Source organism: Uloborus diversus, chromosome 3 (assembly GCF_026930045.1).
Source record: "Uloborus diversus isolate 005 chromosome 3, Udiv.v.3.1, whole genome shotgun sequence".
Lineage (NCBI taxonomy): Eukaryota > Metazoa > Arthropoda > Arachnida > Araneae > Uloboridae > Uloborus > Uloborus diversus.
In genome coordinates, this window is record NC_072733.1 from 159,207,236 (window position 1) to 159,230,636 (window position 23,401).

Below are 23,401 nucleotides of genomic sequence, written 5' to 3' on the forward strand. Positions count from 1 at the left end.
GAAACACAAGTACAGAAAAACAATGATAGCAAAAAAAAAAAAAAAGAAATGAACATTTTCGGTAACAAAAATATTCGATACTTTTACAGCCAAAATTTAAAGAGATATTAAAGCGTAAAGCGAATAAGCAAACCTCACTTTATTTTTCAATTTATTTAAGTTATTTTATCATCATTAAGAAAAAGTGAAATTAGAGAAACAAGTTTGATATCAGTATGTTATTCTTCATGTACTTATGACATGTACTTATTTGCATCATTTTAAAGGTTATTCGGTATAATTACACTAATAAGTAAAACCGAAATAAGAGATAATTTCATAATAAGTGCACACAATTACGTGCTTAAACTAAGTGGATCATTCTTAGATAAATGGGCAATTTTAATATGAATTTTTTTTATTCCCAATTTTTTTCTCAGTGCATTTTGATTACTGCTTTAATTAATTTATTGAATTTGCATCATTAGTAATGACAGACGGAAAATGTGGTAACCTGATTCGTGAACAGGTTAACGAGAGCATAAATATTTAACATTTCTAACAGCTAAATAATTTAGCTCAAATGAACGACGTAATGCAATAAATTTGCTCGTGACAAAATTTATCAGAATTGAATACTATTTTCCTTTCCCTTTGTTCTAATGTTAGCAGCATAAAAACAAATTATAATCAAAATATTTATATATTGCCTGAAATTTGGGTGCATAATGAACTGATGAAAACGTCAGCTAAGGAACTATGATTTAAAAAAAAAAAAGTCTAAAATGTATCATCATTGCACTAGATTTCAAAACCCGTGTTTTCAACAAATATGGTAATGAATAACCATGGTGACCACGGCAATGACATTTTTTAATGTTAAGTTTACTTAAGGATAAATCATTGTAGTTGAAAAACATTACAAATATTTATTCTTAATTAAGCTCAATGCTGTTTATAAATCATTTGAAAAAAGTTTAACTTACTGAAATTGCATTTTTCTAATGATGAGCTTGGTGATGGCGGGTTATAAAAACATGAGCTAAAATTTAGAAGCAAACTAACAAAATAAATAGTTTCATCTTACTGAAAATCAAGTTGATCTATAAAGCCACAAATAGCCACTCCATAGACGGAGCTAAGGCGGAATTGCAAGCAAATGCCGAACAACTCAGTTACAGTTTAAAGAGATTGCAGTTTCGCCATTTTTAGGCTCGGTATGCTGGCATTGCCATGACCAAGCTTCAAGAAAAAATGCGAGGCGTGTTTTTTAAGTAAGGTCCGTTTTGTTTTAGACGCCAGTAGTTCGCGCGCATACCGCAACGAACACGTGCGCCGCACAGTGGTTCAAAACGACGAAAAAGCGGAAAAAATTCAATAACTTTGAATATTCTTAATAATGCTTTGGAAAATTGTTAAAATTGTTGCATGGTAATATTTATCTTCATGCTTGCTGATCGTATACACTGCGAAACCCCGATATTACGTCCCTCGAATCTACGTTTTCCCCACATTTTATCTTTTTCATTATCAGGTCCCAGTTTTTCCGCACACTAATAATGTTAACTTAACCCGGATGGAAAGTTTTATTTATGAATTTCCCGCATTTTACGTTTTTCCTTGGTAGTTAAAAAAAAGAGAAAAAAATGTTTTAAAACTAAGAAAAGTGTTTCCCTCTGTGCGTTTCTAAACATAATCCACTCTGTTGAAAGTTAATCCATGAAAACAGAAACGCTTCTGCTCCATCCGTGGCTGACCTTATGGACTTTTCGGCCGCCAATGAAGAACAAGAAGAAGAGGAAACACAACTCGTCTCTTCTTTCAATACTGCATTTAAGAGCATAATAATAGTAAAAGACTATTTTCTTTATCATAAAGACCAGGAAAAAACTTTGCAAAGTGTTCCAATCCAGGAAGATGCTGTATTTACTTTGGATTCAATAACTCATTATTACTGACTATTTTCAACCTAAACGTCCGAATTCATTACTAAATGTGTTAGAATAATCTAAACTGGTGTGTACAATAATGTTCTTTTCGTAAAATATCGCATTTTTACATTTAAAAGCGTCATCGTAGCAACCTTTATTACTATTTTTGTTTCCTTATCTGATTTTTGCTTTTTATACATTTCCCGTATTTTACGTTTTCCCATATTTTATGTTTTTGGATTTGAATTGCCGTTTTTCATTATTTTATGTATTTTATGTTTGATTCAGGCCTCTGAGAAACGTGAAATCGGGGTTTCTGTAGTTCAAATTCATATCTGTTTTTAGTGAAAAATATAAATTAAATCAGTCGTATGCCACACGCAAGGTTTATTTATTGCAATTGATACCCTCGAACAATATTTTCTGACAATGTTGATAAACTGAGAACAGCTTTATACTAGAATGATTTCGTAAAGGAAATCAGAAATTTCAAACGTTTAATGATGTTCTAATTTCATTGTTTTATGAACAATGTTATGAAAATAATGGTTAGTTAACTTTTTATATAGAATTCTGTATGAGTTTTAAAAATTTATTTCTCATATGTACCTTCTTTAAAGCCAAACGGGTCCGAAAATTGTTATTTTCAGGTTACCACTGCATTGCATGTAGAATGATGCTCCTTATTAAGTCATAACAGCACGTAAATCTGTTTTTAAAAAATCCTCTATATTTATTGATGAATGTTTCAAAAGCCCCAATTTTCGGAAACAGTACACAAACGTTTTTAGGCTCTCCTGCACAGTAGTTAAACTGTGATATACGTTAGTCTGGAGCATTTCAAATTGGATGACCATTTTCTTTGATAAAAAAACCAATTTATCCCCGTCATACCGTTACGAGTTATTTTCTAACTTACTATATTGGTATTAGTAAATAGCGAAAATCAAACAAAACATCTGCCACGACTGCAGTCGCAGGTGGTCGCAGCTAAAATGTTGTTGTTTATTTACAGGAAGGATTAAACTATTGATATATACAAATTTTAGCCCACCGGAAGCCGCCGATAAAAGTATATTTCACATTACTTTTCATTATATTTTTAAGAAAATAGTAATTTTTTATTTCAGGTAGTTTTCAATTTTGATGAATTTTTAATTTTTAATTACGATGTAATATGCATCTTATAAGTGTAAAAAACCAATCAGAAATGACTTTTATTAAATTTTCGTCCTTCTTATTAAACGAATGAATTAAAACTGAAGTATAAGGCGCACGTCCGGAAAAAGTAAAAACATAATTATTCAACAATCTCGGCTTATTTTTGTAAAAACGAATTTTTTTTTTTTTTCAAAAAACTCTTATGGAGTAAGTAACTACAACTCAAGGGCTAAGTAATTACGGCATGAAATATTTTTTATCTTAAAACTTAAAAATGGCTATTTTTTCCGCCCTTGAACCACTGTGCGCCGTGTATCGGCATGCCTCGGAAAAATCTGCGCTCATTTTCAGCATTGTAGCTAACCTGTAACGTTCTGTTCTATGCTTTCATATTGTTTAAGACTATCAACTCGCCTGCCGCATGTGAGGTTCGCTCAGTGTTATCTTACCCATTTACGCTTTTTGCTTTCGCTCATAACAGTATCACCATACACTTCGCAAATCTGTCGATGGATTTCTGCAGCAGACCAAAAGGGTATCACTGAGCGAACCTCACATGCGGCAGGCGAGTTGATAGTCTTAAACAATATGAAAGCATAGAACTGAACCGTACAGGTTAGCTACAGAGCTCAAAATGCGCACAGTTGTTCCCGAGGCATGCCGGTATGCGACGCACATGTTCGTTGCGGTATACGCGCGAACTACTAGTGTCTAAAACAAAACGGACATTACTTAAAAAACACGCCTCGTATATAGGTTCGATGTATAATTTTGTACTGGTAGTTAACAATATTTTAGCACACCAGTGATAGAGTGAACATAAAAGCGAGGGTACAAAGCCACATTAAACCGCTATAGCTAGACTGGCAAGTTACAAAATGTGCCTGCATTCAAATTAATTTTAATTGACTTGTCATTAAACTTGTGCAGTTTAGCAGTTAAACTTTAACTCATAAATCACATTTTAACAAAATTAAAGGGTTTCTTGTTATGGCTACGCATAGTTAATGAGTAAAAAATAGGGGTGAGTAAGTTGAAAAACGTTGTAAGCCCCTGGTTGCCTTTTGCATTAGGATTTTTTTACTGACAAACGAATATAAAATATTTAAATTTTTTAACGAATGCAAATAGCTTCTTGAAACTTTATATGCCCATTAAGCACATTCAAATGTGAGATTATGCATTTTTAAGACATTAACTCAATTAGTAATTCGTAAGAAATTTATACTGGTAATTCCAACAATATTCCATTCGAAACGGTTTGTCGAACGGATTAAAATCTGAACATTGTCACCGCATTATCTACAAAATCAAATATTTTTTTTCCCAGGGAAATTTTTGGTCTGTATGATATGACTTCCTTAATGATTCATTAGTAAGGCATCATATAAAAAATACTTTGCTCCGTTATCCTTAAAAAATTAACCAACAGTCAATACTTTGGCTTTCTTTTTTTTTTTTTTTTTGAAAACTTCCCTTCAAAATCATAAAAATCATCTTTAAAACTCGCCAAGAATGCATTTTACGTATCAGCTAGTTATTCAATACACAATAAAACAGAACAAAATGAAAATACATTTCCTCTCGGAATGTTAATTTGTCTCTATTTTGTATGCTTAATAATCTGCTTAAAAGCTAGAATTAATTTTAAGCTCTTCAGAGCATGTAGACCGCGCGGTGCGAGAGGGTCGACTTAAAAATTAAAAAAAAAATAAACTAACGCTACGTTATACTTTTTAAAAACTTCTTCACATAATATTAAGGAAAACACTTCGAGGGGCATTTAAAACTGTCTGTGACCAAATCTTAACTATGTAAATGATAAGATTCGTTTGGACATCGCAGGCTGACAATACCTTTCATATAAGTAATACATGTAAGTTAACAAAAGTACTACATTACTTTCTTCTTTTTTTTATGTAGGCACCCAATGATCCAACAACAAAAACTTTACAGCTTTGATTTATTTTTTCCAATAACATTTGAAACGATACCTTTATTATTTTAACAGCCGTTGAGCACAGACAAAGTTTTCTTTGAAAATAACTTTTTTTCAGCCTCAGTTTGCGTTAAGTGTTTTTATTCCCTAAAAGTTCGCTTTCAGTTTTAAACGATGTCTGATTTAACTGTATCAATGAATCACAAACAAAAAAAATACTATAAGTTTTCTTTTTTACTACGACCAGATGCATCACTTCTGGAGGTTTTGCATTTTTCATTCTTCATGAAGAATTGAAATAATGAAACACATACTGAGTAAAAACTACAATATGGAACCTACATCATTAAAAGCACGTCGATTTTCCTTTCCCTTCTTTTATTCTTACTGGATTTTAAAAGCTTTTCTATTCTTTATTAAAAAGTCCTAGAACATCTTCAAATAAAACTTTCTTTTTTCGAAAGAGCTTTTGTAAAACTGACAAGGAGTAGAGAAAGCTATTATTTTTGGAGAAAATAATTCAATGAATATCAAGCAATTTCTGCCCTCAAGATAATTGGCAAAAAATGTATTTTTTAAAAATATTTTTGTCCTTTTTCACAGCTTTAAAGGCATGAATATTTTAAATTTAACTCCACCAGGCATTTAAGTTATTTCAGTGCTTTTAATAAAGTGTCGTTTTAGGTCATGTGCATAGAAAAACTACCAAAATTATCGTCTGTAGTTCCTGCAATTAACCAGATTGATTTGCTTATCATGCATATGAAAATACGAAATCCATTTGGCATGGTTTCGTAGAATTATTCATTGTTTGTGTCATTTTTCAAGTAGTAGTTATCAGGCGTGCACTGCTGTTTCTCAAACTAATGATACAATTTTCCATTTGAAGAACTAAACTTTGTTCTCGCTATGTGTAATGAAATAATTTAATGCTCCATTCTACAATATTGGGTCATTCCATATCAAATCGATCAAAAAATTAAGATTTTCAAGCTGACATCTTCCGATTTTTCTAAAATGTTATACAGAGATAGTGTTTGGTAATAAAAGTAAAATCCCAAATTTTTAGATTTTTAATACAAATGTTTTTTGATTGGGGGTCATTACAAAAAATCGAATTTTGGAAATCGGAGTAGCTTTTGAACACACATAACTTTTGTCCTAATTGCACTACATGCAAAAACTTGATACAATTTTAAAGCTCTTAAAACGCGCTTTAAGATGATATATACATGATACAAAATTTGCAAATTTAAATGCAATTTTTAAATTTTGAAGATCATTCAAAATTACCTTTGATCTTGAATATTTCCGAAAGATATTATTTTAAAAATCTGAAAAAAAAAATATACATTATACACACTACTGCGTTCTTTATTTGTGCCAAGTTTCATGTTGGGACAATTAGGGGATCGGCAATAATTTAACGTTTACAACAACGTTTGGCAGGGATAAATTAGAAATGTATAGCACATTTTAAATTATATTCGCTCTTTTTAAAATATTGTCTGCAGATTGACTTAAAGATGCTATTTACCCTGCCTGCGATGGGGTGGTCCCGGGTTCGAATCCCGACTCGGCTATGGATGTACTTTCTCTCTCCTGTCCTTGTCCTTCCTTTGTGTGAATGTGTTGCTATGCTGTGAATGGTTGCCTACTATATTAAGGGGTCCCTGTGGCATGTGTGTACTGGGGAAGTCGAACATCACACCAAATTCCCTTACAATTGGAAAAGTGAAGCAGCGCACCCCAAATTGCCAGCCTTGCTGGCACAAGAGAACAACAAGGTTCTCATCCCGATGAGTTAAAGCAATTTTTTAGTTGATTCAACTCTTCGGGACATTTCTAAGCGTTAGCTCTATACACGAGTAAATTTGTTGAGTCAACTCGCTTCAGTTTTAACAGCGTTGTGGGGTAGTTTTAGAAGAAAAATTGAATCGACGAAGTTGCCTCGTGTGAAGACAATGGAATACTCTAGTCAACGAGTTAATAAGCAACTATTTTGAAAAATTAATTCACCTAACCGCCTCGTGTTTATAAAGTCCTAATAGAATGTTACAAGTAATAAAGTTCTTTTAGAACTTTCTGTACCTAAACATGTGATTGCATTGCAGTTTTAGTCTGTTGAAAGCAATGGCGACCGAAACTTTTAATTTTTAGGAGGCCAGAAATTCTTAATATACTGAATGGAACTTTTTTGTAATTCGAACTATTTTGTAATCTCGTAATACTGGTATTTGCCGAGGTAAAATACCCGTTTTTTTGGCGTTAGCTGAAAATAAAAAAAAATATTTTTTTTATTAAATATTTTTTTAATCAACTTATTTGATGGCTGCTATAACTTTAAATGTACATTTAGTTTTCGATAAGATTACCAAAATAAATCAGATGATGCAAAAATTTGGCTTCAAAAGCACGAAATAATAGAATATTAATGAAACAAAATTGCGGAAATGTTACAAAATGATGTTATCATCTTTAGATGGTGTGATTAATCACCTTTTCGTGCGTTTGTATGCACTATCTTTTTATTTTTTTCATTTCTTTAATCACTCACTTTTATTTTTATAAAAGTTAATTGCATATGAAATTACGAAAATGTATTTGTTTTATGAACACTTTATTCCAACTATCAATTGCAGCAATACTTTATGTTATGAGGTTTTTTTTTTTTAATTCTGCCCCAAATTGTAATTAATTTCGGAATAGAAATGGTAATTTGTTGTAACAGGAATTGGTGTGCTCTACACGTCTCGCTATTTAACTCTGTGCTAGGTGGGAGAAAAGCGCCTTGAAAATTTGCATAGAGGAAAAGCGTAATCAACTGCAAAATATTTTCGGATATTTACGCAATTGTAAAGAAGTTTGAAACGAAAACGAATAAAGGAATTTAACAAAAAAAGGGGGGGGGGGGTAAAATTTAGTTAAACTCATTGTAAATTTTAAACCAAAGAGTTAATAAAAAGCAAACATAAATCTATCCTTATCAAGGGAAAATCGTTGACGATGTTAATAGTGGAAAAAATTGTCTCTCGGTGGGAAATTACAGCGGGGATGTACACAGAAGCACTATAAAGAAAAGAAATCTTAAGTGAAAAATACTTTTAATAAAAAGTACACGGATCCAATTAAGCGTTTTCAACCCACTACAATACACGCCTCACATCTTTGGCATATGGAACTTTGAACAGTCAGGAATACTCCTGGTATACCTCAAATTTCTCCGGTCGGGAGAGCATTTCCGACCCAAGTCGTCAGGATTCATCCTACCCGTCTTAGGGTTCTGAAAGATTTAATTGAGACACTATATATATATATATATATATATATATATATATATATATATATATATATATATATATATATATATATATATATATATATATATATATATATATATATATATATATATATATATATATATATATATATATATATATATATATATATATATATATATATATATATATATATATATATATATATATATATATATATATATATATATATATATATATATATATATTTGTGTGTGTGTGTGTTGTAATCTGGCAAATAAACTAGAATTTGTTAAATAGTTCGTTTTTTCTGGCACTCTAACATTTGTAAATAATAAATAAGGGAAATTGAATTCTAAAAGTTGGTAGTCGAAGCATCATCCACAAGCGGATGGCTATAAGAAATTAATGTTGCGCATGAACAGATCTAAAATTATATTTATTGAGTTTTTGTTGCCAAAACAAAACTACAACGCTTATTTTTCCCGATTGATATCAATTTTTAAATGTTTGTTATTAACTAAACAAAGATACATTCAACTGTCCATTAACTTATAACTGAGACGTACGTTAAATCTCTAAATGAACGGCCACGTCTCAAACATCAATGGGATTTGATAGCAAATGCCATACGTTAGGCTTTCAGATATTGAATGCATTGAGCTAGTATATGCTGTGACAAATTGGCGAATAGTTGTCTGCTATGGTGATTCAGATCTGTAGTTTAATGCACATGTCTAAACAGTTCAACTGCCTCTGCATCATTGCCATATTAATGTTTTATGCCAACAGAAACTCTGAAAACTAATCAAAATATGCTTCGACCAGAAAGGTAATTAAAAACACGAGTCAGATATGTTCTTAATTTGAAGTGTAATTAATCAAATGTTGGTTTTAGTACTTTTATATTCTTGAACAAGTATTGTTCATTTTAATTAGAAGAATGTCAAGAAATTAGTTAAAGATGAGTTTTCCTAAAGTTAAATTCATTTTATAAGTGCTGTTTTTCAAAAAATTGGAGGGAGAGAAAATGAAGGTGAACAAGAAATTAAATATTTCTCTTTCCCCAGTTTGTTTTAGGGATTAATTAAATTCTAAATGTTTAATGAAAACAGGTAGCAAAGGTATTATTATAATAAACAACTAAAGTTCTTCGCTCGCCCTATAGAGATTTTACTCTTTCTCTTTCTTTTAATTTCTTTCTTTCTTCTTATGTTTTTTTATTTGGAGGAAGGGGTCTGGGGGAGAATACTCATTATTTTGTTACACCAGACTTATAATCAGTAATACGGAAAACTCAGTAAAGAAACAAGGCATTGAATTGCTCCCAAATTTTCAGGAGAAGAATGTCATATTATTGTCTTTTCCTTTCAAAGGATTTTTCTTAACGTATTTGCGATACGTCAAGTACATTCTGTAATGTACATTGTATCTGCATCGCTACATTAATACCTCACCATCAAAAGTTTTCTCTTCCTTTTTTTTTTTCTTTTGGCACTAAACTTACGGGGAAGGAAACGAAACTTACAAAATTTAAATTTTACAATACCATAGATGTCCAAATGAACTTTTAAGAAAATCGATTATGAACTTTTTTTATTCAAATTTTTTTAACCGTAAGATAAACCTGATTCTAACTTTCAAAGTCAAATAGAACGTCAGTAATTAATGTTTGGACAACAAGAAAAATTAGCCTTAGTGGTGTTTTTTTGAACGGCCATTTTGGGTCTGTTAGGCACATTGTACTGATTTTTGAGTTTTTCAAGGGGAAAGACTTTTTTCTATTTTATGATTTTTCCTATAATTTTCACCTTTTTCTAGTTTCCTTTATCTTTATCTGTTATACCTGTTTGTGAAAAGTGCAACACCACGAAGGACTAACGCGAGTGATCTGAAAATTGCAAAAAATGTAAAGTAGGGCATGATATGCAAATGATTAGAATTGCAGACCGGTAGCGCATGCGTATGCTGAGCAGCGCCCTCTGAACGGCGGATCGAACCGAATATAAATAGACGGCTGTAGCGAGGCGTGTATGATTATCGGTGGTTACATCCTAGAGTAAACGTTAACTGAATCTTTACTATGCCTCTTCGACGAAAGAAAGCGAAATTTGAGCAAATTTCGAAGTTTGAACGGGGCAAAATCGTCGGCCTTCATGAAGTTGAATTGTCTTATCGTTCAGTAGCCGCTCGTGAGCAGCGTAACAGCAGCACAATCATGCGTGTTTGGAAACAGTGGACGGACGAGGGTCGGACAGCTCGGAAATCCGGGAGTAGACCCCGAAATGTGACGTCAGCTCGCGATGACAGACACCTTTTGCGTATGGCGCTGACGGACCGCACAGCTTCTTCTAGACAATTGGCAGCACAGTGGTCAACAGCTACAAGTGTTTCATTGCGTGCTTCATCAATTCGGAGACGTCTGCTGCAGCGTGGGCTGCGCGCAAGGATTTCTTTATACAGGATTCCTGTCACGCAAAACCATCGCCACCTGCGGCTACAATGGGCCAATGTGCATAGAAGCTGACGTGCTGATTGGCAGCAGGTTGTCTTTTCTGACGAATCCCGCTTCAATTTGTGGCTCCATGCTGGCCGAATTCGTGTCAGGCGCTATGCCAGTGAACGGCACATTCCAGAGTGCATTATCGAACGCCAGAGTGGACGAACACCCGGAGTTATGGTCTGAGGTGCCATAGCATATCACGGACGATCAAATTGCTACGAAGTGTGGGCAATTTGAACAGTACCTGATACATATACGAAGTTTTACACTCCCAAGCTATTCCTTTCCTGCAAGGATTGCCAGGGGATGTATTCCAGCAGGATAATGCCCGTCCACATGTCGCCAGGACTGTCAAATCCTCCCTTGATTCGCAGCAGGTACAGCTTCTTCCTTGGCCTGCATATTATCCGGATATGACACCGATTGAACATGTGTGTTTCGTTGGGCAGCGTCTCGCTCGTGATCCTCGTCCTGTTGCTTCGGCAGACGAACTTTGGTTGAGCATACAAACAATATGGAATACTCTTCCGCAGGTAGATATTCAAAGTTTGCTTCACTCCATGCCGAGTCGTGTAGCAGCTCTTATTGTCGCGCGTGGTGGCCACACAAAATACTAATTTATATCTCTTTCTATTGTCTGAGTGGTTTGAAAATATAATCTTTTGCTTGTATCATTACCACTCAACTGTGTGTCAAAATTTCATTCAACTATGGTGCTTCCTTCATGGTGTTGTACTTGGATGCACACCAGCCCGCCGCTGTTGGGTTGCACGAGCCGCCGAGTGTGGTTAATCTAGTCGCCCTGGCGGCTAGTATAGTTTAAATAACTTTTTACATTGAGTTGCTAAAGTTGACAGTGACTTACCGCTAACAAAACGAGCGTCCGAATGGCTTTTTTTATGGCTTGAGCTGTTTTGGCTGTAAGATATGGTAAATGTTGAACTAATAGCATGCCACTCAGACTATCAGCCATATCGTAACCATAGGTGACCTACAAAAGTTTGATTTTGTTTTTGTCATTTCATTGTATTTTATCGTTTCTTTTCTCTAAACAGAACGTAACGCTTTGTATTAAATTACAATATTTAAATTTAATGCGTAAAATATCTATTTTTAATTTAAAAAAAATATTAAATGCCATTTATATCGCCATGTTATCTTTCTTAATATAAATATAATCCTCGAAAATGGATATCTATGGCAAACCAATAATAACGTGGCTTACTACTGAATATTTTCTGGTGCTTTTTTTTAAGTGATTCAAAAGCATCAATCAATTTTGTACAAACTATTTATTGATGCATCTGTTTCCGTTTTGGGAGATTGTCAAACGTTCACTAATATTTACAAGTTGCCACTGAGACTTTTGAATAGAGGTTTGTATTTCATAAGGTTCAAGTAGCCACAAATAATTATTTCGAGGTTTTGTAGATAGAAGTAACAAATTAAAGGTAGGGAGCCCATATATTGCTCATTTAAGGTAATTAACTGACCTGAATTATACATATTTTGCAAATAAGTATAAAATTGACCCTTAAAAAAACGAAGTCACTGAGTAGATATAGTTTTAAAGACCAATTTATTGTTTACATAAATTAGTGTTTAATTCAGGATTCGGTGGGTTGTCAGTTACGTTACAGGTAGTAGTATTTAGGAGGCCCCGACTGCAAAAGGTTATTAAAAATTAAGATATCGTATATAATTAGTTAGGTATTTAAAATAATTCATCGTATAATAATTAAAATAAGTGTTTATTTAATAATTGGATGTTTAAGTAGTTTAGTTGATTTTTGTACTGGAATTGTAAAATAAATTTCATTTCTCGGTTTGGGTAGGAAATAGTATTTATAAGTGTAATAGGTTATTTTGTGCTTTTTAGTTTCCAGGTGTTTTTTGAAAGCGGTTTTTTTATTTAAAAGTAATTTTTCAATAGTTCAAAGTAATCCTAAGCAGCAGGATAACTTTGAGTCAATTAAGCAGTTCATTTCAAATGGTTTTATAATATTGATGCCTAGTTTAGGTTTAATATGCAATATTTTAGGATGTTTTCTTCATTTTATTTCCAATAGATACAATAGCACTATTTAGTAAGGGTAGGGTGTTCAAAAGTAGAGAAGCTGCGCATGAAAGTCATCCTCTGAGATTCGAAACTTTTTTTGTGCGAAACTATTACCTCGCATATGTTATATGACGCATTTTTAAAACTTGATTTGTGAGTATATAAGTAACTATCAAAGAATACTTTTAACATATTAGATGCAATTAATTTATTAAAATGGAAATGATTCAGTGGCTCTTGAAAAAACTGATTTTAAATGCATTTAAAATCACAAAATACAAAACTCGAGCAGCAGAGATGAAGTATTTGCGATCACAGAGGAACTGCAGTATCCTAGACAAAATAAGGAATGAATCTATTCGAAGGGAATTACAGATATTCAGCTTCAATGAAAAAATTACGGAATATCGTAATGATTTGAAAAACCATGATCGGCGTATCCACGAGGGAAACTTCCTTTTTAGTCCAGGATCTGAAGGGGGCTGAGCATGCATGGAAAGGCTGATGCAATATTATTTCTGATTATTGTTACAGGCACGATGGTGATTGTGAAACCACGTGTCGTCGCCCCCCTGGGTGGTCGACAACCCCGGAGGAGGGGAGAAAGCAGTGGGGGAGCCGTTTGCTAAAACACTCATAACTCGCGAACTATTTGAGATAAAACACTGAAAAAATGGCAATCGACGCAACAAAACAAGGGCTTCATAAAAGCTAAATAAGATTATGGACCTATCTTTGTTGGTTTCTGAGTAAAATTCCATTTTTCGCAAACAAGCAAAATTTTTGAATAAAATGCGCAAAACAAACTTTTTTTGACCGAAATAAATTCCAAATGAAAATTTTTGAGTTTTTTTTTTTTTTTTCAAATAAAGTCCTAAATATCATTATTCTTTTTTTTTAAACTATTTAAGTACTGCTAACGCGTTGAAAAACAAAATGACAGTAGCAAGCTCGAACACTATTCGAAGTATAGTTCAGGATCTGAAGGGGAGTTTTGAGCATGCATGGAAGACCTGACGCAAAATTATTTTTGATTAATGTTACAGGCACTATAGTGATTATGAAAACACATGTCGTCGTCGTCGTCCCCCCCCCCCCGGCGGTCGACATCCCCGGGGAAGGGGGAAAGCAGTAGGGGGACGCCGTTTACTAAAACACTCATAACTCGCGACCCGTAGGAGGTAAAGCACTAAAAATGTGGCAAAAGATGCAACAGAACAAGGGCTTGAAAAATCTAAATATGTTTATAGTTCTATCTTTGTTGGTTTATAAGTAAAATTCCTTTTTTAGCAGCCATGTAAAAATTTTTTAACAAAATACGAAAAGATTTTTTTCCAAAGATAAGTTATTTTTTTAAAATTATTTAACCGTTTAGGGAATCAATAAAATATGAAACTTCATCATTCAATTTGTTTAAAACTACTTATTTATTACCAACGTGAGCGTTAAAAAGCGAAATAGAAAATGCAAGCACCGCCTAAGTTAGCGCATTGAATAAAACGGCAGTATGCTAAAGAGAAAAAAATAGCCTTTATTATCCTTATAACGAACTATTCATTCTTCAGTTTATTTGAGAGGAACTAGGGAACCAGGCCCACAGTAGTTTCAATTCATATATAATTTTAATTTATTTCTATTAATTTATATTTTCAATTTGCACAAAAGAATATTGCGGGTATTGTTTTGCGGATATTGTTTTTTATAATTTACCCAACAAAGAACAATGATACAAGAAATAATATGTTCTAAATAAATTTAAAAAATGAGAAGCATCTTTGAGCTTTTATGAAAACGAATATAAATATAAAAATATACACTAGAGTTCTAAAAAAACTAATTAAATAAAATTAGTAAAATAATGCATGTTAAAAAATAATTGCAGAATATCAATATCCATACACATATAGCATTAATATATCAGAAATTCTGAAAGCTGGATCATACTCTTTTTTTTTTTGTTGACTTGTAATTGTTCTGTTGAATCGTTCTCTTCCGAGTATTTTGCAGTTTATGGGTTTTTGCTTTAGCCTTAATAGCACAGTATTTACAGCAAGATGAATTATTAATAAAACATTTACAAGATTATTTACAGTTCTTGCCTGCGCAGGGTAGAATAAAACTCTCTGGTAACACTGGCTGCATCATAAGGTGTGGGGTTTTATTGTTTTATTTTCATACAAGTGAAACCGAAACTTGGTTACATCTAAAGGCACTGCTAACATACAGGGGAATTGATTCAATAGTACAGTTGAGCAATACTTCTTAGCACATGTTAGAAAGAATTGCAGGAGCATGGTAGAGAGCTGATATTATATTTATTTCTGATGGAAATGATAAGAAATTAGTGTGTGTGTGTGTGTGTGTGTGTAATGATTGCATTCGCAAGAAATACCTATTTTCTTGACAATTTTTTTATAATACAGCTTCTAACAGTTGAAATTCTGAAGCACTCAGATATTGTTTTAATGATAACTCTAGTGTACAAAAAACAGTTTCCGACTTTTTTGGTAAAGTGAAAGCATACTTTTTTGTTCCTATTTTACTTGTTGAATCGCATTTGGAAAATGCATCAAAAGCTTGTAAAATTTTAGATGTTTTTTCCGTAAGTGCTCCTGAAGATAGATGAAATCCTAAAGCTCTTTTCCTTTCCACAACATCAGCACATGAAATGGCAACCTCTGTCCTTTAACAAAGATTGCCAATAAGAATTCATTAGTTTCTGATCTGTAAACTATTAGTAACTTTTCCCCTATTTTGCACTGAGTCATATGCAGGAAGATAGATTCTGTTGCGTGCTTCGTCCTGTTAGGACTCGGGCATTTCAGAGAAATTTATTACTTGACTCTCAGATTTTAAATAATAGTCATTTTCGTTTTCAGAATTACCAGACACCAGAAGCTGATTTGATGCAGGAACGGATATTTTACATATTGCATTCTCTGAAATGTACTTTTAAAGGTTCTTTTTATTTTCAGGAATGGCTATGATACGAAACCACTGGTTTGGTACCTAGTGATTTTTTTTATAAGCGAAGGAGACTTTCCTGAACTTCTGGTTTTTAAGTTATGAAAACGACAGTGAGATTTACCGATCGTGTTTAAGGTCCACTCGTGTAGTTTGACTATTGGAGAGAAAATTTTATTATTTTTTATTTGGAGACCTGCAAAATCTTCGCTGCATTTGAAAGTAGTGTTTGGGACATTATGGACCAGAGTCATTCCATCGATAACTTGAACTTTGTTCTTAAAATAGGGTGCTTCATCTAGAGTTTTGCTGCAAGAAGTATCATTTTCAATTACATTCACGAAATCGGACCTCTCGCTTTGCTTCAGTGAACCATTCTGATGTACCTAACTTAGCATTGGGCTTATTGTATGGGAATGATTTTTAGATGTACTAATATCACTTTTGAGCTAACGTTTCCCAGGTTAAATGTTTTTTTTTTTTTTTGTTTTTCTTTTGCTGCTTTGCAGTTGCTATTGAAGACATTGCCATTGCAGGACTTCTCTGGATAAGAGACTATTCACATTTTCTTTAACGTTCCACTGAAATTTTGATGCTGCTTATGCGGCAATAGCTTCGCTCACTATGTTTCATAACTCAGGTGTAAAATCTGCAAAAGGGTTATCTTGATAGTTTATCCTTTCCGTAATTACTTCGTACTTGCAAACTTGCATCATTTAATTTTTTAAAAAGTGCCATTGTGACCCATACTAAGCAGCTATAATGCGTTAAATGTTATGTAATTAAGTAATTACTTAACTGGGACATTGTTTTGATAATATTACGAAATAAAACCGCCAAAACAGGACAGCCACAAAATTTACTTTGGTTTATGTAGAGTCTTCAAGGTTCATTCCGCAAACTTTTTTTTTTTTTTTTTTTTTTGTGAATTTCCTCAAATTCTTTTTGAGCTTGCTTTTATTTCACTTTTCAACGCTTTGATAATAATTAAGAAATTTTAAACAAACTGGATAATGATATTTCAGATTTCTATTGGCTCTCTAAACAGTTAAATAATTTTGATAATTTGGAAAAAAAATGCGTATTTTATTCAAAATTTTTGCTTGTTTGCGAAAAATAGAATTTTACTCAGAAACTAACAAAGATATGATCATAGTCATATTCAGCTTTTATGAAGCCCTTGTTTTGTTGCGTCAAGTGCCACTTTTTTCAGTGTTTTATTTCAAATAGTTCGCGAATTATGAGTGATTTAGCAAACGGCTCCCCCTCACTGCTTTCCCCCCCTTCCCCGGGGTTGTCGACCACCCAGGGGGACGATGACATGTGGTTTCATAATCACTATAGTGCCTGTGACATTAATCCGAAATAATTTTGCGTCATGTCTTCCATGCATGCCCAAAATCCTCCTTCAGATCCTGAACTATACTGCAAATTGTGTTCGAGCTTGCCACTGTCATTTTGTTTTTCAACGCGTTAACAGTACTTAAATAGTTTTAACAAACTGAATAATGATATTTAGGACTTTATTTGAAAAAAATTCAAACAATTTTGATTTGAAATTTATTTTGGTGAAAAAAGTTCGTTTTGCGCATTTTATTCGAAAATTTTGCTTGTTTGCGAAAAATGGAATTTTACTCAGAAACCAACAAAGATAGGTCCATAATCATATTTAAGTTTTATAAAGCCCTTGTTTTGTTGCGTCGATTGCCACTTTTTTCAGTGTTTTATCTCAAATAGTTCGCGAGTTATGAGTGTTTTAGCAAACGGCTCCCCCACTGCTTTCTCCCCTCCCCCTTGGTTGTCGACCACCCAGGAGGGCGACGACATGTGGTTTCTTAATCACCATGGTGCCGTAACAATAATAAGAAATAATATTGCGTCAGCCTTTCTATGCATGCTGAACTCCCTTCAGATCCCGGTCTATTTATTACAGACCAAGGGGCAAGCAAGACCGTAGTAGGTCCAGGAAGCGGTGGAGCGACCAAGAAGGCGGAACAGGCTATATGCCTAACCCTTGAAGAAGAAGAAGAAGATGATGATGATGATAAATGCATTTGCATTGCTAACTTTAAGGCTCAGTAGTTTACTTTAGATGAATGAAGAAGAAGTTACTGGTGTTGTAAACTAAAGCAACTAAAGGCCAAGTAGTAGTTATGTGTGCAACTGGATAGTTTTAAGTTAAGTGCCATGTGTGATTTTATTTTTTTTAAACAAAAAAAGTGCAGCTTGAAACATAAAACAGGTTTTTTCTTAAAATGGTGATTTTTAACCTTAGGTGCGATTGCTCAAGAAAAACTTGCCTGCTATAATTTCCAAATAATCAGGAAACGTTTAAATATATTAATTGAAAAACTTCATCCTATTTTTGTGTAAAATATAACTTCAAAACTGTTCTGCGTGATTTAATATCTAGCATTAATCTGATATTTTAACGTTTTAAAATTGTTTTGTCTTTGTGCAAATACATTTTAATATTTTGAACTTTTTATAGTTGTTGAGTCATAATTATGATTTTGGTATCATAAAACCATAAAAACCAAACATTTTCAATTATTCTTCTTATTATTACTATCATTATTATTTTGTAATTCCGAATGCAGTGTTTCAGTGAAGATATGGAAGTAACGTGAAGTTTATTAACTATGTTTTTGGAAAATCAAATACTTTTAAGTTCTCATAAACAAAATAAGGGAAAATATCCGAAACATGTTATCATTTAATACAGAAGCATTGCAAGTTATGAAGGGTCAATAATAATAATAATAATAATAAAAACACATTCATTTTCAAATAGTATAAAAACGATAACGCTAACATAACTAATTTCATTCAAGTAAAAATGTACATAAGTTAATGACAAAACACTTTTGGCATATTTCACATATTTGCCGGTATATTATATCAAACTGCATTATTTACAGTGATTTTTCTATGTTGCTTCAGAAATATTTACCCTAGTGTCACCAGCAGCTAATAATCGCCTACTTACGTTCCTATTCTACAAATAAAAAAAAGAACTATTAGAGAAAATATCCAGTCTATTCAATGTTACCACCCTGAGCTGACACTGGAAATAAAATAAGAGATTCATCGATATCGCAGATGTCAGAGTTCTCACGACCTAATACACTCAACAATCTTAGTGGATTCATTTAGGATTTCGCTTCTTGTATTCTTTATCTCAAAGAACATTGTCCGCTATGAACCAATGGAAGTGTCTTCGTTGTGATTAAACCATAGAGTAAACAAAAGTGAGACAAATCTAGTATTCTGGAATAATTAAAATTTTAAAGCCTTTAGTTTTCAGCAATAAATTTAGTAAAATGTATTAACTCCAAAACATAGGACAAATCCCGTTTTTGCAAAAAGTGACTTATCCATAGAGTGAATAAATCTCGCTATACATAATGGATGTATGTTGCTTATACACATCCGCAGTTTGCGTCGGATATTTACCAAATTTGGTGCAGAGGTCCTTTGATGCTCAAGAATTCACACAGGAAGATTTCATATCTATAGGGGCGAAACACCAGAAAAATTATTGAATCGTAATGTTTAAGCCCATTAATTACAATGACTGCTGAAGTTTTGGAATTTTGAAAACAGGTGTAAATTGAAGTTTTAATCCATAAAATCGATCTTTTCTACACTTTGATGGGAAATTTTACGCTCTTTTGTTTTTTCATTCATGCTTAATTGTTGAACATGCGTCACTTGACTCAAATTTTGTTTTGAGGTACACCGGGCAACGCCGGGAAATGCAGCTAGTATACTGCTGGCCACACAAAATACAAAACTAAGAGTGACCAGACACAACGAAATTTATTTGGCAAAAGTAACCAGACACAACGAAATTTATTTGGCTGATAACCTGTTGTACAAAGATCTAACAATTAAAATTACAGCATTGGCAAAATCAGTAGTTAGTGTATCCGCGATTGTTGGCTATAACCGCTGCTACACGTATCGGCATAGAAGCAAAGAAGCTTTGAATGTATACTTGGGGTACAGCAGTCTATAAGCTTCTAAATGTTACCAAAGTTGACCTGGTGTAGTAGCGGGTGGTATATCACTGGCCAGTCGTTGTGCAAGCATGGACTACAAGCTTTGATTAGCGATAGATCGGGAGAACAAGCAGGCCAAGGAAGCAATTCAATCTGGTGTTAAGAACACTTGAACATTGCGTGCCATGTATTATCCTGTTGGAATATGGGATATGGCAAGCAATGAGTGTATGGGAAAATCACAGGCTTCAACACCTCATAGATGCAGCGTTGACTACTCAGAGTACCTACAATTCGTACAAGAGTGATGTGTCAGTAAAATCAAATAATATCCCTAACCATGATAGCTGGGACATTACCATGCAGTGTGCCTAACGCAACACTTCAGCAGCCTCTCACCACGCTGTCTCCAAACTCGAATCCTGCCATCATGATGCCGCAGGTCAGAGCGGGAATCATCAGAAAACACAATGTCGTTTCATTCCATTGTCCTTGTCCGCTATGCATCGCGCTATTGGCTGCACAAACACCTGTAGTTTCCAGTCATGGGTGAAAAGAAGCGTGGTACGCCTTTTGGGCATTTCACTCAACTGCAACGGTGACGAATTTTGCGAGAGGACACGGGAAAATCCGTAACACATAAAATCCCTTGTGCTATAATGGTTCGTGGTACGGCTGTGCGATCCGTCACTGCCATGCGCACGCGCTCAATCTGCCTGCTCATCACGGGCAGTGGTCCGATCGACTCCATTGGTTCGTCATTCCCTCTTCTATTTAGTGATCACAGATCAGTATCATGGTTGCTTGGTTTCGTCCAACAGGTTGATCGATTGCATTGAAAGATAATTCGCAATCCCCATAGGCTCCTGATCGTCCTCAAACAAATAAAGAAACTTTTTCAAAGACACTCGATATCTTTCATGAGGCGATGTCTGTCACTGCGGTTGGTGCTACGGTCGCCCGTGATGTGTGTCTGAACTGCAATGCAAATGATTTTCAATTTCATCGCTGAAAACGCATGATGTCATGATGTATGTTTCCCCTAGTTTGCATGCTTCCCCCATAGTGTTGCATTTTGTGTGGCCTGCAGTGTAAGTAAATAAAATTTTGGAGAAGAAACAGCAAGTCTTCTTTCGTCCCATTGAGTAATCAATACGTGTTTGCATTAATTTATTTATTTTTACTTTTAGTAAAAACACGATTTAGTAAAAACACAATGATATACGAACCTTCATCTGTTTTGGGGCTAGGTGCTGCTATACAGCATGATTTAGAAAAAGTTTTCAATGAAAGTTTACTTCGGACGCGTTTCAACTTTAAACGCGTTTTACTCAAAACTTGAAAATTTCCACATACAACCCATTGCTTCTCACTGCCTCATATGTACAAATGTCTCATATGTCTCTTAAAAAATCAAACTAGTGAAAACTCTTTACTTGCATTAAACAACAAACCCCCGCCCCCGCTTTCGGAAATATATGTTTATATTTATTCTTTCATTATTTAAATAAAGTGATAAAGTGTGCAAAATTTCTTTCCCTCTAAAGAAAGACTCTTCAGTGACATTATATATATATATATATATATATATATATATATATATATATATATATATATATATATATATATATATATATATATATATATATATTATAGCATTTTCTTATTTTGAAAACAAAATCACATTCGAATAAACTACACGAAATATTTGAGAACCGATATAACTTGACTTACTTGAAACTTAACCATGTGTGATTGATATTAATGTAAAGCAAATTAAAAAAATACAATCTATTTCACCGTTGGCAATGTTTCCCGAATTTGTTAACACCCTTCTTAAATCGAAAAAGTCGGACGAGAGATTTAAATGCAAAATTTTGCATGTAAAGTGAGACTTCAAAGTTGCGACTTTGATTATACACAGTCATAAATAAGTTTTAAAATCTTTAAAGAATATGTCAGAAGGAAAAAAAATGTATGTAGTCGAATTTCTGAGTTTCACTGTATGCTTTTATGCATAAATTTGATGACAAACAGAAGCAATAAAGCATGTAGGGGAGACCGGGGCAAGATGACGAGCCGGACAACATGACGAATGCCTTGATTTTTCCGTTTCAAACTAGGTAACTGTATCAACTGCATGCTACTGGCTCTCCTATCCGCTGTTCGTTCAGCAATAGTATAGAGATGCTGAAATTGCCATATTTGTGTTAGTTCTGAAGCTCTGATTGTTTACCGTTGCCACGGTCTATCTTTTATGCATGTGTAAATAAGCTCTGCTGCATATACATATAGGATATATCGTGTCTCTTGAGTATTTATGAGTAACTTAGTTTAAATACTACCTATTACCATGAATAAATGTCAACTAATTGCCTTTTTTTATGGTTATGGAGAAGAATCTGTTCAAACAGGCAGTCTGGGGCAAGATGATATGCAGCAACGCGGGGCAAGATGACGAGCTTGCCTATTGCCCGTGTTTCGGAATTAATTAAACTAACTATGTTGTCCACTTTTACAAATTCCTGTAAACGCTGTGCGTTTATCCACGCGACCTTGCGCTTCTCCTCTGGGGCTAAAGGACGCATTGAATCAATGGAGGTATCATTCGAAAGCGGGTGATCAGGGGCTATTTATTAACTAGTTGACCAAATGACTAGTTGAATGAATTAAACCAAGCAAAAAATATCCTGCTCTGCTGATTATTGACAATCATAAATCTCACATAGCTTTGCAGGCTATCTTATATTGCAGTGGAAAAACATTATCATGATTTGGTTGCTATTTCACACATCGCATCATCTCTAGCTCCTAATGCGTCATTTTTCTGCCCATTAAAAACCTAGTATAGCCAAGCATGTAACAACTTTATGGTTATTCATCAAGGACAATCTATAACAGAAAAAAAAATATTGGTGAGCTTTTGAGCACCGCTTACTTCAAAGCAGCTACAGTTGGAAATGCCAATCAAGGGTTTAAAGAATGAGGTATTGAGTCTCATAATTTTCTTGTTTTTAGCGGACTATGACGTTGTTAGCTCTGAAATTAAGAATAATAGTGCTATTCCTCAGACCTAGGAAGTAGAAAACCAACATATAAACCCTCCAGACGAAGCAGAAGTCAAATGCTAATTCCGATAAACCAAAGAAGCATGTTAGTGTTTTTGATTTCAATGCATTGCCTAAAGCAACACAATGCGAGAAAACAAAAACTGAAGCTCAAACATTCTTACAAGCACACCCATCAAAGAAATGTCAGAACAAGGAGCAAAGCGGAAGAAAAAAAGAATTATTTAAAAAAACAGGGAAAAAAAACTCAAGAAGCTAAAAAGGGAGTCAAAAAAGCTCAGACCAAGTTCCTGTCGGCCCAAGTCTATTACTGTGGACCCGTATTCATGCCAAGCAATGCAGTTGCACAAAATTCAAAGAATAGTGTTCTAAGATGCCTTGCTTTTTGAATTTTGTGACCCTCCAACAGAAGAATGGATCCAGAACTGTAAAAACCAAGAGTGGTGGCATGAGGAATGTTCCAATCATGAAAATGGTATTTTTATTTGTGTCTATTGTTAGCTGCACAATTAACA